Raw genomic sequence first — 14,872 nt, 5'->3', positions numbered from 1 at the left:
TGTGCAGGAATAAACAAGGCAGCTCACGCACCTTTATTCCATGCTGCGACACGAAATAGTTCTATGACCCTAAGATATAGCGTTATTTAGGACAAGAGACTAGTATGAAGTGATGAAATTGTATAAAGCATTTAATATTCAGCAGCGCTCGTCCTTGCGTACTGGAGCCAGCGCGACACAAACACAACCAGCGCAGTTTCCAATGCGACCGTCTCTTCCAGTGTGACCCAGCATTGCCCAGCTCTTATCCAGCGTTCTCACTTGTCTCGAGTGAGTCCCAGCGAGCGCCAGCGTACCCAGTGCGATCCAGTGCTTAAAAAAAAAAAATAAATAACAACGCGCTGATTTCACACTGGAAGGCACTGGAAGACGCTGGTTCTTGCAATCGGCATTTCCGAGGTTTTTTACTATGAAGTAAGAGCATCGTTAAAAAGACACTCATTGACGAAGGCAAACATCACACTAATCGAAATTAGGAAAACCAAAGAAATATAACGGAAGCGCGCATTGTGGTTTATATCGCATATGCAGGTAAATCACAAAGATGTATACCAAGAAACACTAAGCAAAACTGCGCCTTAGCAATCGCGTCATATCTATTTGCTGGCATGCAGTGACTGCAGCACTTGGGGCGGAAACACATCGAACGCCGCCGCACATTTCTGGCACACACCACTCAAATGCGACAAATGCACGCTGCAGAAACGATTTTTTTTTTCAAGGAATCTTGAAAAGTCACGGACCACATGAGCGCGATCCGCGCATGATAAGCACATCGCCACGAAAGCAAGATAGGGAACACATAAGCGTAACCTGTGCCTCACGGGTAAAATTAAAAATCATCGTATATAAATTATGTTGCTGTGCGACGGACACAAGCGCACGGAAACATCACACACTGCACATGTGTGCCTCCGAGGTTGTGTGGACAATTTCTGGGCTACATTTAAACGACAGCAGGAAGTTACTTCAATGAGAAACGAAGTGAGGGCGCATGTAGTGCAGGTAACGGCTGCGCATAAAGTCAGTTAGGGTTTTAAGGCCAGTGACCGAGGTTGAAATCGTTAAAATCACACCCCAGCAATAGCTTACGCAGGGTAAATTGTCCGGATCTTGAAGGCCATGCTTTTTGCTGACTACATGTGGCATAAGCGATTCAAAAGCAAGAATACTGCATGTAATTTATTTCTGCCCTAAACTATAGCACACAATATGAGCATGTCAATGTTTCTTCTTGTCTAGCAACATATGTATGCAGTTCGGCCCAAAACGGCACAAAACCTGCTGTAGTGGGTATTATTGTAGGAATCACGGAGGCCACAACAGCCGCACTATTATACAGACGGCGCTGGCAGCGCCGGTATTTTCGTATTCAACGCGACAGGTAGAATACGAAGATACGGCGTGTTGTAATTGCTCCGTCTTCAACGGTTGTTGTGCGAGCTGCATCGATGTGTTTGTTTGATCGTGTGTTATTAGGTTTGCTGTAATGAAATGAGACGTAGTTCGCGAGCACGAAAGTGCCAGAAGATGGCTTGAGTCTCGCTGTAAGCACGCCGTATGCGTGGCGCGCCAGCTAAATGTGGACCAACGATTTTCATGCCGTGGAGTGCGTTCCCTTTGTCTCCGCTGGTTGTCGTGGAAAGCTTGGTGGACGGCGCAAAGAAGTAATGCGTATTATTAGCGTGCCTCAGCTCGTCCACTACCCAGCGGCTTGTTTGCTGCAAGTAACATCGCAGACGCATCACTGGAAACTTGGAGAGCGCCTTTCGACCTCGCCGTACTGTTGAAACGGTAAGCAATCGTGCTCGCCAACTACACGTGCGTTCATCCGTGTTGTGTGTGCTTCCCGTGTGTGTATAGAGTGCCTTGCGAACGTAGCAAGTGGAACACCCACGTCAACAGTGAACCCTGTGCTGATACTTGCTACGCGCTGGTTGTAAAAATTGTGTACGCAACTCTATTGCCACAGTGCGGAATTGATAATCCTGATAAGCGTTTGCTTCCGCTGAGAAAAGTTTCGGAAATCGTGTTCACCTTGTGCAGCTGTGCGTGAGCTCCCGCCTGTCTGCTAAAGTTGCATAGTAACGACCAGTCTACCTCTTCATCGATTCTTTCTTCAATGACGTTTCCTCACTTATAAATGCTTCGACGTTGTGCACAATCTCTGCTTACGAGGTTTTTGGCTAACGAACAGTTCTAGGGAAAAAATGTAAGCCAATCACAGCTTGCTGCTAGTACAGCTTTATTTCCAAGACAAGATGTGTTGACATAACTGACTTAACTAAACATGACAGGGGAACGTTGCCTATACTAAGTAATGGAAAAAACATTAAGATTAGATTGTAATCTGCTGCTGCGGCGCGTCCAAAACTTTATTTGATGTAGAGGTCCCTATTGTCATGACATTCGATAATTTCAAGCATTTGCTCTCTTTCCACATTAGTGCAGACATTGTTTTCATGACCTTTTTAGGTGCTGATTGCATGTTTTCACGATATCACAGCTTTATTGTGCCACTGCTATAAGCTAACATAGACCTCATTTTGTAGTGGCGAGACCGTGACCCACAACATAAACTACAAGATCGAGGAGCCCCCAGAAATGCAGACCCTGTGGATATATGGCTGCAGCAGCATGGCGTGTGATCTGGATGGTCACGTCAGGTGTGTATGAAATGTATGTGTTCCAAAAAGGGGGCTTGGTGTCATTCATGGTGAATTTTGTCAACACATTCCATACTGCAGCTTACTAAAGAGACTAAATATTTATGCAACCTTATTGAACTTGCTACCTATTTGTGTGCATAGCCATTATGCCCACATTATTGTGTTCTGTATAAAACTATACCTAACCTTTCCTGATGTTTAATATTTCTTTTGCGTAAGTTGCTTACCTGCAAGTTAAATATAATTTTTGCTTTGTACGTAGTGTATTTATGACTTTTTATTGTGATTTTACTCTTTGAAAACTATTTCCTATGCTGTACCCCTTATTTGCATAATTTTTTTTCTGTTTGTGCTACAATCTCGTGCAGTTTTCTGTGCATGTAAGAATTCGAAGTGTAGTGGACTAAATATGTCACAGGTCTAAGCACGTAGTGTGCACACCTTTGTTTATCATTGATATCTTTACAGTTACTTCTCTGTTCCCTTAGTAACAGCCACTGCGAAATACACATTTGGTGAGCTTTAATTTCTCGAAAATTAATATGATGGTCAGTATTTCCTATGCTGCATTTACTTCAGTAGTACATAGGCACAGACTGATATGGATACCTTGTGACCTACACAGGATGCCTTTTTTGTTTGTTGCATTAAAAATGGCGGCTCACCCACATGTCTTACTATATATGTGGTATGCCTCATCGATTTCACTTGTCAATTTTTACAGTGGATGAAAACAGATGAATGATTGTAATCCAACATGAAGCCCCGTTGTGGAAATGTACGGCCAAGTTGGATGACCATACTGGTCTTTTGAATGAAATATGGTGGTCTCTTATACACATACGATACCGGCCAGTTTGCCCTATGTACACTTGACCACATGTGAAAGGGATACAGTACGCTGCCTGTGACACACACGCCAATTTTGGTGGTATCTTTCACCGAGCAAGCCTCCCTTGCCTGCTTGCCTTTCTCAATTCTCTTGCACACTGCTGTGCATATAGGTACCCCGACAAGAAAGGCTTGCTTAGATACCACTAAATTTGTCTTGTGTCTGTCAGAGGTAGTGTAGTCTATTCTTGTGATCATGTGTATATTTGGTCAAATGTACATGCAGCAGATTGGCCGGTGCCTCAACACGTGCCTAAGACAGCACCATAATTCACTCCCCGGATCAGTATGTTCGTCCCACTTGACCATGCACCGATGGGACTGGGGCTGCACGCCAGATTTAGACTGTTCATCTGTTTTGTTCAGCTGCGGCAACCAATTGACCAACAAATTCGCTGAGGAATGCCACATAAAAAGACTGGGTCACAATCTGTTTACTGAATTGTCTGCAACCTTCGTAGGAACAAATTTGTTTGTTGCAACTAGTTTTAGGCACGTTATTTCTTGTTAAATTTTCTGCTTGACCTACAGAGCAGTTATTCAATCAATTTTCAAAGAGACATGATTAGTATAATTTTTGTTTTCTGTTTTTCACATGCCATGTTGCAAGAAGGACCCTTTTTAATTAAAACTGAATTAACTTTTCAATTGCAATTGGGAAGTCTTTATCATTGCGTTTAGGATACATATATCAGTGTACATACCTGTACTAGATTAGAAACTAATTGTTTCAATAAATCAAAAAGCACGAATATACTGTGTCCATTGTATCTCACAGTGACACTGTGACTGTGTTCCAAATACCACTAATTGGCAGTTATCCATCATAATTTGCGAAAACAACTTAAAACATTATTGTTCCCCTTACAATGGATACTTACATGCATCATCATGATTGCTCAAGCTCCATGTGAGAAATTTATTATTGGTATATTAAGCATAGTACATACCAACTATGGCTAACAGCGGATGGAATATTAATTTTGTCTACCGCTGAGCAATAGAAGCCAGTAGGTCATTCCCTTCTTTTCAAAAAATTTGTTTCCTATGCACAGTGTGACGTCTGTATAGGACTCTTAGCTCATGGGTGTTCCTGCTTGCTTATCTTATAAATGGGGAATGTGTTGTCATTGCAAGATGAGATTAAGGTGTGACTAGGCTGTTGCCGTTTGGAGATGCTTTTTGTCATCAGCAATGATATTCTACTGCCAGGCACATTGGCCCAGTGCTGATGTCACAGTATCTTGGGAAAGTAAAGATATTGTCAAAAATGATTCTCAAAAGAACTGCCGCTGTTTGGCAGAGTGGTGGGGAGGTGGGGTGTTCTGCCACTTTTCTGTTATAATTTTTTTCTGAAATACTGAAATGAAACTTAGCATAATGCTACAACTATATAGATATTTGTGGCATGTTTGTGCCTACTAATACATTATGGCTGAATGTTCATTACACCTTTTGAAAATTAATTTCAATTGTATTTTCCAGGCTCCAGCGTCGCCGTTACTAGATGGACCAAATGAGGCCAAAAACTAGCCTTTCCTCGCTCCTTTCCTGGGAAGTGAAATAGCAGGTGCTCATGTAAGAATGAACTTGCAACATGTGAGCAGTAGCCAAAGCTCCATACAGGTCATGCTGGTGGTGGAATGATAAGACAAACCGCAATATTTATTTGTTTACTTGTTCACTTAATATTTATTTATTCATATCTCGTGAATACTGTGCAGTTTTTCAGCAAGGAAACAGATAAAATAAAGAAATATCATTGCATCAAAGTAAACATGTTATTTCAAAAAGCATAATTCACGTAGCACAGTACCATGATAAAACATTTTCAGACAACTAGTCTGCTTTTGATACGAATTCATGAAAACTGCAAATTTTGAAGAAACAGAGCAGTAAGGTTAACAAATCTTACTCATAACTAAAAAATTAGATCACATTTTTGTTGGACCTAATACCATAATTTAATCTGGCAAATCTATTAGAGATACCATATGCTGCTCTAATATACAATCACTAATTTATGAGTAGATGTGCGAAACTCTCAAACATTGCAACAATTTCATGTAAGCTGTAAATTCATATATAAAGTTTGTTGACTTTAGACATAGCAGATGGAGTCTGCAGAACTGTGATATCTCTTTCTGGCACAGAGACGGGGATTAGTAAGCTTCGTGGTGTTATTTTTCTTAAACCTGCCAAATAGTTCTTCCTGCAACAAGTTGAATTCTCAAGTGCCACAAACTTCAAATTAGTGCTGTGGTTGTCTCAAAAGTATTTCTGTATTTTGGATGTATTTGAGTAGGAAAATTTACAGAATTAACGAACTTGTGCTAGTTCTTCTTTATTTTTTTACAGTTGCAAACTAAGTCCTTTTCCTTCAAGTTTTGCTATTTTCAGCAAATTTTAATAAATATGGATGGTTTTAATGTAAAACTGATTTAAACATTTTTAAATGTATCAAACCTCATTAAATTTGATTCCATAGTTGCCGAGAAAAACTATTTTACTGTTTATGTGCATTACATAGGAGCTCCTGAGCTAAATCTCTTTTTTAGTCATTGCGTGTGTCGGTCTGGTTTGTATTTCTCACCCTAATTAGAATATTGGCTCTGATCTCAAAATTGTTTCCCTTACAATGAAATACAAGCTTTTAAACTTTGTACGATATATGCTGTACTGCTCTATGAAAACCACTGTTTGCCACATTTTTGCAGGGCCTGCCAGTGCTAATTTTACACATAAACATAGACTAATATGCTGTGTGGTTTCGGTATATGGTGTACTTATCTGTGAAAGCCATTATTTGCCACATTTTCGCAGCGACTGCCAGTGTTATTTTTGCACTTAAACAAACTAAAATGCTGTGTCGTTTCGTCAGGCTGACACAACATTGCAGTGCACATTCATATCAGTCTATTTTCTGGCTTTAGTATCCAACCGTTCAATGTGCACTGCTGGAACAGGCACTCCTTTTGCAGTTTTAATGGTATGGTTTCTTGTCCTAGTCAAGCCTGTTATTGCCAGGTGTCAACTGTAATCAAGTCTGCCACTGATTCTTTTACCTCATGTTTCGCGTGTTTGCACCACCAGCTTGACCTGAGAAGCATGTTGGCAGCTACAGTTTGCGTGTTGCAAGTTCTAGTTTGAAGCGTGTATGTCACATATATGAAGTATGTATCTAGTCTGAAGTGCAATAAACATTTCAAACTGAATACTTTGTGGTTGTAGCACCAATTATTTTGCCACTGCATTTACTGTAGTCCTTATTGCCTACAGTAGAACTTTGGTAAATTGCAAGTTCTTTACACATATCGGCCTAGCTTTTATGGGCATTTGCTTGTAGGTACTCGAAAGCAACTGCATAGAAATATTCTATAGAATTTTGTCTTTAGCGTCTCTAAAGCAACTCGATAGAAATATTCTATAGAAATTTGCCTTTAGCATCTCTAAAGCAACTCGATAGAAATATTCTATAGAAATTTGTCTTTAGCATCTCTAAAGAAACTCGATAGAAATATTCTATAGAAATTTGTCTTTAGCATCTCTAAAGAAACTCGATAGAAATATTCTATAGAAATTTGTCTTTAGCATCTCTAAAGAAACTCGATAGAAATATTCTATAGAAATTTGTCTTTAGCATCTTTAAAGCAACTCGATAGAAATGTTCTATAGAAATGCGTCTTTAGAGTTCCTATAAGAATGCGGTGGCCAAATAACTTTTGAAACTCTATAGGAAAATTCTATAGGCAATCAAAATAAACACAATAGAGTTCTATAGAGAACATTCAAAAGACTTTCTAAAAAAACACATTAAAAATTTTTGTAAGGGTAATATGCCGCATTTACATACTCAACAAAGCGAACGCAATGTGTATAAGTTCGCCTTTTATTCATAGACTTTTATTGGGCAATCCCAAAACAAAACGCACCGAAGCGCACGCCCCGCTGCGTCGGCTGTCCATTCTTCACAGCGGTGCACGTCTCGCGTCGGCGCGGGGCGTTCCGACGCCCTTCTTTCGAAGAGCTTCACGGTTTGCGTCGACAACTTCACCCGAACCGAGGCCAGGCGGCGGGCGCGAAATGGTCACAGGTTCTACGCGTGTCAGCACCTTGTCGCTTACGCGCCTGCCATGTATCGTCCAGATATGCAAATGGCCCGCGGCTACGGGATTAATGAGGCGCCTGCGCTGCTCGCGAAACTGCGCGGCAGAGTCCACGGGAGGCACGTCGGCCCACTATACGACGCACCGACGCGCAGTGTACGGTAGGCGCACGCAGGCTCCGTTACGCGATCGCGCATGGAGGAGGGGAAAAAAATGAGCCGGCTAAGCCTTTCTGTCCAAGGGTTGCCCCTGACAAATGTAGACGTCAACTCCCATAGAGGCAGGGCAGCAATAACGCGTCTCGGTAAATGCGTGCAGCGCTATCGGCGCTACGGGACACTGCGGGGGAACTAAATGGAAGACAGATTCCGTAAAGACCTTCACTGATAGACCACCGGCTTTGAAGGTAAAGCGAACCTGCTGCGTTACTTAAGAGTCCAGACTGTGCGCCATATATTGTGACTGTGCGACACTACGCGCTGTGTGACGTCGGATGTCTCCGTATATGACATTGTCTCTTCGCGTAACTATGAGCCGCACTGATGAACGGTGCGACATCGCCCACACAGGTTGTTTTATATTCTTGATACCTACCTTCTTCCTTTTCTTTCTTTTCTCTCATCTTTGGTATTCCTGTTTTTCTTAAACCCTGTCTAGGGTAGAAATATGATCTGGTTAACTTGCTTGTCTTTACATTTATCTCTATCTTTGTCTCAGTATATAGCGTAATCGAAATTTCGTGTTGCGCGAAGTTGCTTAATTTAGAGGGCGTCTTGCGACCATGCGTGATCGCACCAGGGCTGTCATACCGCGGGAGCGATGACGTTGCATCTTCATCGCGGGAACTCAAATCGCACTGTTTTGAACTTGGTTGGAACTTGAACTTGACTATACCGTGTCTATACTAACTTTATATCGGCCCACTTCACTGTTGCCATCTTGCATTTTATCTGTCGTCGTCACTGCTACCGTGACTCTATCGGCTTGACATCCGCCAACTTGATTTCACCATAACTCTCTCTGCTCTCAAAAACATCGGCCAGCTTCTCGGCTACACCGTTGGCTATCGCGACTGTACGCCGCGTAAGCCCCGGCCAATCACGAACCACCAGGCGTGAGCTGATTGGATGACAGCCTGCTCTGGCCTCGATAACGCTGCACGTTTTTTTATTAGACTCGGCGTGGTCCTGCGTGCGAGTGCTGGCGTAGACTCGAGGCAGCCGACCGACGGCTCCGAGTCTGCGCGGGGACACTTTAATTATGTCTCGCGAGCGCGGATATAATTCATGCGATCTGGGCCAGACATAAATTCAATTTGGTCAGACGCGCAACTGGTCTTCCCGGAAGACATGCACCGAGTGAACCAAACGAGTCTATTCTCATTTTTCCTTTGCCGTGTCCGCGTCAGATGCTGCTCTCGTCGTTGAGCGTGCTCGGTTACGCGCCGTGGATGCAGCCCTCCAGCGGTACTCTATTCGTCCTACCTAGGATTCGGGTGCGAATGTCCTTTCTTTCTTCTTCCTTGGTTGTTGCATGGCTGTCGAATGACCTGAGAACAGCGCGTAGATGATCGCACATTTTGTTATTATTTTAAGTTACTTCAATCGCTAACTTCTTTTTTCTTCTTTTTTTAATGACGTGCGAGCTCGCAATGAAGCTCGCGCAACCATTCTATGGTAAGGGACAACGGCTCATTGTCCAGTCTCTAGATGAACACGTTAAAATTAGCAGCCTCGCTCACTGCGGGCAGGAGTGGCTCACTGGTGGCGTCCCTGGGACCCGAAGTCGTCTTCGAAATTGAGCTTTGAGACTTCGCCAACAGAGTGTTTGCGCATGATTGCTGCAACTGATGACTATTTCTTCGGTCGTTAAATGGCACTGTTGTTAAGCAACGCTTTTATTTCGAGTTCTTTATTGCTGGGGAGGGGAACATAATTGCTTTGCTCGCTCGCAATATATGTGTCCTGTAGATCCCAGATAATCGTACTTAAATTTAAGCCTGAATAATGTAACGATTATATTCCCTTTCTTTTCTTTTTTCCCGCTATCTTGGTCACTGGTTTTTCTCAGCGCGCTTATTCGCCTGTGTAATCACCAGAACTGGCGAATACCGAGCGGTAATTAATAACAATTGAAAGGAATCGTGTAAAAATAAGCATCACTTTATTTCAGCTTACGCGTGCTCTGCAGTCTCGTTCATAGCATTCTCGGCTCAGTCCGCTATTTCGGCTGCAGCGGGACGTGAGGAATTGGTGTGAATTACCCGGTTTCAGAATAAGGAGAACTGGGCCGCCATTTTGTAGCGATGTCTTCCGCTCGATTCTGTGCCACCATTACCGCCTACCGTTCACGACTGGCTGATACCTTTGATAACGCGGGCGAAGCGTTATGAATAGAAGGAATACCATCAGAAAGGGCTTCGATACAAGGTTGCGGCCTTGATTAAAATACAATGTTTATTGTGACGCCGTTCAGCGCAATCGAAAATATGGAGGGGGGGGGTGGGTGATATTCGAACGAAACGATACCCATCGAATTAAAGGAAATCTGCTGAATACCTTCAGTTCTGCTGGAAGCCACCAACGCGGTAGTCGATCTCGAAATGGGAGTGTGCACAGGTGCAACATACATGAAACAGCTCAAGAACGTCATCCCCAAAGTGAGAGATGTCAGACCTGGCCTTCAATACATCAGATTAATCAATTGGCATAACGGGCACGCTTTTTCAGAATTTAGATTTAGCCGTTTCCTTTCCGCATTACTTCTTAAAGCTTCCCCGAAGCTCTCCTTTATTCGTTGGTTTTGTTATACGTTTTATATAATCCCTGTATAGCTTCCTTAGTCGCAAGTTGCGCGGGATCTTGCTTACTTTATATGAGCGTCCAGTTTACGAAATTGCCGGTTCTCATTGATTCACGGTCGTTTGCATCTCAAAGGTGACACTGGGGCTATGAGAGACCACGTCGCGAAGAGCCCCGGATCAATTTTGACCGCATTGGATGGCGTGACGTGCAACTAAAGTGCGTAACGCGAAGCGTTTTCACATTCCGCCTGCATCTGAACGCGTCTGGGAAACCGCGTGCTGAGCTGCGACATCGCGTGCGACATCGTGCTGAGCAGCCGAACGTCACAGCTATGCTGAGCCACCGCGCTGACCAATTTCCGATTCCCAAGCAGCCTTGCTTCTCATCTCATCATCGCGTAATCGACAAAATTCATTGTGCAGTGTATGCACAGTATTCTCAAACATGCTCGATGAAATAAATCTCTACAGTTAAGACATGGCATTTCAGATTCGAACGCGTACGGAAAAGTAGGCACGTGGAAGAATGTATCCACTATACGATAACTTGATCGCCAGAGAGACAAGAACGTAAGCAGAGTATGTCTATAGAATTTCAAACCAGCTAAATGTGAGTGCTAAAACTGGGGGGACGTCGGGGGGAAGAAGAAAAGCGGCAACAAGGGCGGCGCTCGACCGTAAAAAGCCTCGCGCGAACGTTGCGATTAGCTGGCGACCTAAAAGCGCTGCGCTTTTCTCGTACGGCGGCAGCTGTCAGCGGGGAACCGGAGATTTTGAGGTTGATCGTGTACGCCAGAAGAGAGGAGGATAACAACAGACCAATCTTTCATCGTACGAAAGAGTTCGATAGCCACTTGTGTATCTATGTGCTTTGGTTTCTGCATTTTCTTTTTCTTTTCTATCCGGCGTGGCCCATTTTGGTGTTCTCGAAAATTACACGATATGTAGCCAGCCTATTATATTTTAAGCAAGGTAATTAGCTAAAGCCGCTGCTTAGAAGCAATAAATGCAGCTATTATATGTGGTGTCCTAATCGTTCTATATATATATATACACACACATAACAATGTTGCGATGTTGCTAGTGCGATACAATATTACTACTGCAGCTATAATAGTGTGAATCCGTGGCTGTATTTGCATGTTCGCGCGGAAAGAGGTATCTGTAGCTGTATTTTCGTGGTAATGGGTGAGTATATCAAGAGGATGCGCTTGAACATAATAACTGCGCTTATGCGCCGCTTTCCATGTCATAACATGCGCTACCACTCGTCCACGAGTTCCATGTAGAAACGACTTCATATTGTATTATTTAGCTACAATGTATGGGGCGATGCTTACTTCTCAAGCAACGCCAGGCTGGTGCTCCTCATCTCGTGCTGCGGTGCAACATCAGCAACGTGGAAACTGGAATATGTGACCCAGAATGTGCTAGACACAGCCAATGGTTGAACATCTTGAAGGGGCAGCGCGAAAAAACGACCACAGAAGCCAGGAACACACAGGACAGCGCTGAACTCACAACTAACTTTATTCGAAGGCATACATACACTTAAGTACACAACCCATAGCCACGTGCCACGTGCGCTGTAGAATGGGAGTTGTGTACGAACTTCCATTTTCCTGCGGTCACGCATATATCGGTCAAACAGGTCGTTGCCTCAATATTAGATTGTCTGAACATAGGCGCTCACTAACGGGTAATGCCTACTCGCATGTCGCGCGGCATTGCTCTGAGCATGGGTGCACTCCAATATATAAAGACACCACAATACTTTTCACGCACAAAAATCAGACTACGAGGGAGATTATTGAGGCCTTCTATATCAGAAAAAAAGGGTCGCGCTGTGTAAGCATGCCATCGATAAATTTGCATGATAGTGAATTTGAATTTTTAAGCAGCTCCATAACGTAGTATTAGATTAAATGGTTTCGCGTGTTTTTTTTTTGTTTTTTTGCCTGCGCACTGATATGACGCCATGGATGGGAGAGCACGTGGCTATGGGTTGTGTACTTAAGTGTATGTATGCCTTCGAATAAAGTTAGTTGTGAGTTCAGCGCTGTCCTGTGTGTTCCTGCCTTCTGTCGTCGTTTTTTCGCGCTGCCCCTTCAAGATGTTCAACCAGTACCAACTCGCCCAAATGTCGATCCTTCTACAGCCAATGGTGTGGTAATAACTCTCTTAACATTCTTTTGTGGTGAGATCTAGCGGCGAGTTGCTTACCTGTCATTCACGCTTTTTTAATACAAAACGCTTCTAGGAGTTCCCTGTCAGCCAGCCTCTGCACCTGCCTGAGCACGGGACTGCTGTGAAGCTACCGGGTGCATGAGAGGTCACCTACAGCAACGATCTTCAAGATAGCCAATATGAGGAATTGCTTCGGACCTAGTTGGTGCATACTTGACAGTTAGTAAGCGCAAAAAAGAAAACATAACGCGAAAGAAAAGGGATGAACACTGGACAAGAGCTACTCTCAAGTGTTTACGCCACAACGTCGTCATAATTATATCTGGTGCTGTGTTTGGAGCTTCGAGATGGCCACCAGGTGCTAAAGCATTGACTACTGCCCGTGTTCCCTCTTGAAAGTGATTATTTAAGCACTTAATACAGCGAAACTATATGTGACTAGGGTTCCGTGTATTTTTTGTGTGCGTCAAAAAAACTATCATCATCAATGGCCCATAACCCCGTAAGTGAGCAAAAATGCAATGGCTCATAGCTCTGTAAGGCAGAGGCTACAAGCACTCAGTAGAATGAAGCGAACAGTGCTTACATTCTTTCTAATTACGCATACGACATAGTGGACACCATGTCGAACATTGTCATCATCAATGGCTCATACCTCCGGAAGCAATGGCCCATACCCCCGTAAACAATGGCTCGCACCCCCCTTAGCAAGCGAAATATGCAATAGCTCATAGCCCGGTAAGGTTCATGAGTATAAAATGTATGTGCATTTGTCCTCTTGACTCGCAAGAGCACAATGTCAGTGACTGGGGGGACGTCTGTGCCGTACAAACGAAAGATGGAATGCACAGCGATATCCACTGTGCATATACCTCCAGGAACACGCGACGGTGACATCGAGAAGTTCATGACCACGCACTTCGCATGGGTTAACTGTGATGACACTATCCCTGTGATCATCGCTGGAGGCTTCAATGTGGACATTTCAAAACCATACAAGAAATGGTTCACTCTGTTTGTGCTAGAAAAGTTTGGTTTGAAGTGCCGCACCAATCCAAGTCACTGAACTACTCAACAATGGTCATGCATAGATTTAGCTTTGACCAAGGTTCTGTGTAAGGTTGTAACCGAACCAATCAGTATATATCGCCCTAAGCACAAAGCTATCGTCGCTGCCATTACGAAATGGTGAAAATAAATACATTTGCCATTGTCTAACCCTGTGTGATGTGCTACAGCTTCGCTGATCATCCACCTTCACAGAGTGGAACGGCTCGATCCTCATTATTATTATTATTATTATTATTATTATTATTATTATTATTATTATTATTATTATTATTATTATTATTATTATTATTATTATTATTATTATTTAATACATACTTTGGACCGAAATGTCCCAGCAGGACAGGCACGCGTAACAAGACGCAATGTAGGTACAAAATACAGTTGAAAAGATGATGCTAATACATTGTGCATGACAGAATAAACAAGGTTCTAACAAGGTTCGACATAATCGGTAAGGCTCAATTAGACGGTTCCACTTGGATACAGCGCGCGGGAAAAAAAATGAAAACTGAGAAGAGTTAGTTTTAGCGAAATACGGAATTAATAAGAACGGTCTCAATGATGTCGTGTATGCCTCGTGGTCAGAGGGGATAAATATATACCGTGGTCAATGGTTAACTTAGGGTTAGTAGGCAAGTAAATAAAGTTTAGACGGTCCTTCGTTCTTCATAATACGAGTTTTTTTATATTAGCAGTCATGAGCTCAGTCGAAAGGTCATTAAGATTAAACTTGGAATAAGTAAGCCTAACAGCCTTTCTTTGGATGGCTTCCAGTTAGTTGGTGTTAACGTTAGTGAAATTATCTCATAAGACGCACGAATCTTCTAGTTTGGGTTTTATATACCTGAAATGACTTAACATTGGCCCGTATGACCATTGTAGCACTTGTCACATGACAGGTCGTAAATCAGCAGGGTACCTGGTATGCCGTTTCCCTCAAGCCCCTAATTGGCGAGTAGCGGATATGTTCCGTGCTTTGTTTGGCACCTGCACTACGGTGCCAGTCGCCACAGGGCGACGAGCATTCGTTATGCGGCCAGCTAGGTCCAAAAGCATCGTCAAGCATTTAACCTGTCATTGACGAAATATTAATAATTAAGTAGTTATAAAGTGCAGATATGCGGCCGTGTTCAAAGTGTACGCGA

At 43.1% G+C, this 14,872-nt stretch overlaps 1 long non-coding RNA gene across 2 annotated transcripts; it reads left to right on the top strand.

Moving 5' to 3' along the window:
- The first annotated feature begins 1,378 nt into the window (after positions 1–1,378).
- LOC142578754 (uncharacterized) lies at positions 1,379–6,723 on the top strand. Of its 2 annotated transcripts, none has more exons than XR_012827316.1 (3): positions 1,379–1,794; positions 2,553–2,679; positions 5,046–6,723. It is a non-coding gene; the product is annotated as an uncharacterized LOC142578754 (long non-coding RNA). The 2 variants fall into 2 exon arrangements; XR_012827315.1 differs by having other exon boundaries at positions 1,380–1,794; positions 2,553–2,666.
- Positions 6,724–14,872: the final 8,149 nt, after the last annotated feature.

The sequence above is a fragment of the Dermacentor variabilis genome, chromosome 4 (genome assembly GCF_050947875.1).
Source record: "Dermacentor variabilis isolate Ectoservices chromosome 4, ASM5094787v1, whole genome shotgun sequence".
NCBI lineage: Eukaryota > Metazoa > Arthropoda > Arachnida > Ixodida > Ixodidae > Dermacentor > Dermacentor variabilis.
Note: the sequence above shows the minus strand (reverse complement) of the source record. Positions and strands in the feature narration are given on the sequence as shown.